Here is a 3,924-nt window from a genome sequence, read left to right on the forward strand (position 1 = left end):
TCTTTATTTAAGACAATAAGACTAACAAGGTTAATTTCGTCTTTCATTTGTCTAAGGTCTCTAAAATAAAGCAACGGTCAAATTCTATGATTAATATAACCACTCGTTCTCTTCCAAACGCCTACATTTTTGGCATTAAACTTGTCATAAAACACTAGTGACAAATATATCTTTGCAAAACTCGATACTGAAATATTTTAATATTCACAGTTTCTGTTCAAGAACGCAGACAATTGAAATATTCCATTTTCAAACTAAATTCCTTCAACAAGCTGACAGGCGAATCCTGTCATCACGCAAATGGTAAAATACTTCGATTTTAATTTTTAAACGTGTGTGTGTGTGTGTGTGTGTGTGTATGTATGTGTCCTTGTGTGAGTGTATGTGCTCTTCTGTAAGTGTATGCATCTGTTCTTGTGTGAGTGTATGTATGTGTTCTTGTGTGAGTGTATGCATGTGTTCTTTTATGAGTGTATGCATGTTCTTGTGTGAGTGTATGTGTTCTGTGAGTGTATGTATGCGTTCTTGTGTGAGTGTATGTGTTCTTGTGTGAGTGTATGCATGCGTTTTCCTGTGAGTGTATGTATGTGTTCTTGTGTGAGTGCATGCATGTGTTCTTGTGTGAGTGTATGCATGTTCTTTAGTGAGTGTATGTATCTGTACTTGTGTGAGTGTATTATGAGTTCTTCTATGTCGTTGAGTAAACCCTTAATTCGTGTGTTCTTTGACAATCGTCAAGCAGGGTCAGCGTGGTGGTTTCTGTCTTCCCAAGTTAGAATACTTTCCGGGGATGGAACTCTGGATCATATTATGTAGAAGTGAGCTTCTCAGCCATTCACTCAATCAGCATCTTTACATGAGCATGAGAGATTGTGTATGTATTCATGTGTGAAGTGTATATGTATTGCATTGTTACAAGGTCAGCAATTTAGGGTGAAGGGCGAAGTCGATTACATCGATCCTCGTACTCTGCTGGTACATCCGAAAGGATGAAAGGCAAAGTCTACCCCGGCGGAATTTGAACTAAGAACGTAAAGGCGGACGAAATACCGCTAAGTATTTCTTCCGGCACACTAACACTTCTGCTTGCTCCTAGCCTTATATATATGTCTTTTATATTCACAATTTAACAGCATCGTTCCGTTAAAGTGGTAAATTCACAGTTCGCTTGCATCCGGTAGTTTTCGGAGCATTTCGAGTGCATAACTCATAAAAATACACCTACGTATCCGAAAAAAATCTAATGCTTTTTTGCTATAGACTATATTTTGTTTCGTATACCATCTTGTTAATATTTTCTAATATTGTGGAAATGAAGAGAAGAGACATAATTTTATTATTTATTAATACCAAAGTGAATTCTTTTTGATTAAAATTTCAAGTTTTTAGCAATAATTATATTTCTAGCACTTAAAGCGGTGAAAACCCATTTTAGCCATTCAAAAACAAACATAAGAAAATAATTCTTTCTACCATCAGCAAAAGTTCTTCCGAAATGATGAAAGGCAAAACTTGACTTTGGCATTATTTGAACTCAGAACGGAAAGCCAGTAGTAATGCCGCAGAACACTTTGTATTTTTCAATTATCGAAGCAAGTCTTCCACGCAATAATTGCTTTAGTTTAATAGACATAATTTCAGTTCAAATCACTCGCCAGATAAATACAACTTTCAAATTATATTTTTAGCTTTTGTTTTTGTTTTCGTTGTTATTGTTTAACCCTTGCACGCGTATATATATATATATATATATATATATATATATATATATATATATATATATATATATATATATATATATATATATATATATATGAACGTATGTACGTGTATCCGATCATTTCAGCATAGGGTGACGTTTAGTTGAGACACGTCAATTCTTTTCTCTCTAGTCTTTTCTCTACTCATTTATCCTTTCCGTAGAAGAACGTATCCTCGAAACATTAAAGACTTCTTCCAATTTTCCTGAACCTCAACATAAAAAAAATCCTGTTTCTGTGTTCCATTTTTAACTCGTCTACGTGGTTTTTTAAAAAAAACTTTTGTAAGATAAAACATATATATGCATATGTGAATATATATATGTGTGTGTGTGTGTGTGTGTGTGTGTGTGTGTGTGTGTGTGTGTGTGTGAGAGAGAGAGAGAGAGAGAGAGAGTATACATGCATATGTTTGTTTTTGTGCCTGACAACCGATGTTGGCCAGCCGAATAACTACCAGTCTTTTAAAGAATACATACTTGGCTCGGTTTCTTCGACCAAACCCTTCGAAGTAATGTACGTCTGGTCAAAATATTTCAGCTAGAAGATCAGTAATCCAGCGTCTTCTAACTTTGTTTATCCTAAAGGAGACTTAATCGTGTATATTGAATAACCTCTGGGAGTAATGTTCTTGTTTATTCCTAAAAATATATCAAGGCCATGCTATTGACATGTTTTGAAATCATATTAGCATCTAACATAACTGACCGTTATAACGATTCGACATTCTATTAAAGTTGTTACAGGGATATATTTGGAAATATTTTCGAGGAATGGAATTTTAGAAGGGTTAAGATACTCTTAGCAACTGATCAAAAGTGCGTACATTATCTCTGTGGGTATCATTTCCAGGAGTTGAATGGATACTTTCAGAATTTCAATCGAATTTAAAGGGTAAAAGTATCGGAATACGTTTCCATAATTGACAATTGTGTGCAGGTGAAGGTGCACGCACTACGGGTACTTCTGAGGTCGATAATTGATGTTTGAGAAGATTTTGGAGACCTATGATGGAGATTGGTTGGAGAGAGAAGGGCGGTGGCACTTTTTATGTCCTCTGAGATTGATGTGAAGAAGAATGGGAGTTATTCTCAAGTTAGAGACCTGTGCCAAATATTTGCAGCGGAGGGAATCCAGTAAAAGGTGACAGATGCCTTATCAATTCTGCCAATCCACCACTTGGGCTGGTACTTTATCATATTAACCACGAGAGAATGAAAAGTGAAACGGACTTGGTGGAATTTGAACTCAGAATGCAGTGAAACAAGCAGGGCAAATCATTTTGGACTACGCACTTACGACTTAGCTAATTTGCTGTCTTGTATAAAAAAAAAAAATTTAAAAAAAGGAATCGAATATAGTTTCTTCATTTGCTGGAATTTCATATGTAAATTAGTAACAAGTTAAATTTTGTAAATCAAGTAAAACCCTTTTCGGAAGCGACTGTCATTTGAGAGGGAGAGGAATCCTAATATTTTTTACTGGGTTTGATGCTGGACTTCCTACAATCGCTGTGGGAAGTAAACATCTTTCAGTTGTTGAAGATATTTGATTTTCTGTATCGTTGAAGTTAGCAGTGGAAAAACAAATTCTCAAAAAGTCTGTGTTATTAAGAAAACTAATCATGAAGCTGTTTAGTATTGGTCTGATAAACCAGAAATAACAGCCAAATTTCCTTCAAATAACACTTCACCGTCTTAAAGATAAAACAGAAACACAAATTTGATAATGCTGTTCAAGATGTATGTCTGATACACGAGACCGGATGATCACGTGTGGAACGCCTTTGATAGTAATTTCGATTGATCAGATCTTCCCTGAGATAAAACGATACCAATTTGTATCGCTACGATCTGCTGATGAAGAATCTAGGTACATGCCCTGCTAAAAATAACTGTCAAATCTTCCTCATACTATATCCTATTGTCTTCAATAAAGGATAAATCGAATCTACAAAGTAGACTTGATGGTTCTGGTTGGAAGGACTTTGATGAAATGGAGTTAACCTGACAGACTTAGTTTTATTACAAATATAATCAGCTACAATACAAAACATGCACCCATCTTAGATTATGTTACTAAAACAAAATGTAGACAATAGATCGCCTATCACTTTTCTCTGACAGTCTGAGCATTAAGCCGTACTCACAACTCTTATAAATAC

The sequence above is a fragment of the Octopus bimaculoides genome, chromosome 13 (genome assembly GCF_046866305.1).
Source record: "Octopus bimaculoides isolate indiv1 chromosome 13, ASM4686630v1, whole genome shotgun sequence".
Taxonomy (NCBI): domain Eukaryota; kingdom Metazoa; phylum Mollusca; class Cephalopoda; order Octopoda; family Octopodidae; genus Octopus; species Octopus bimaculoides.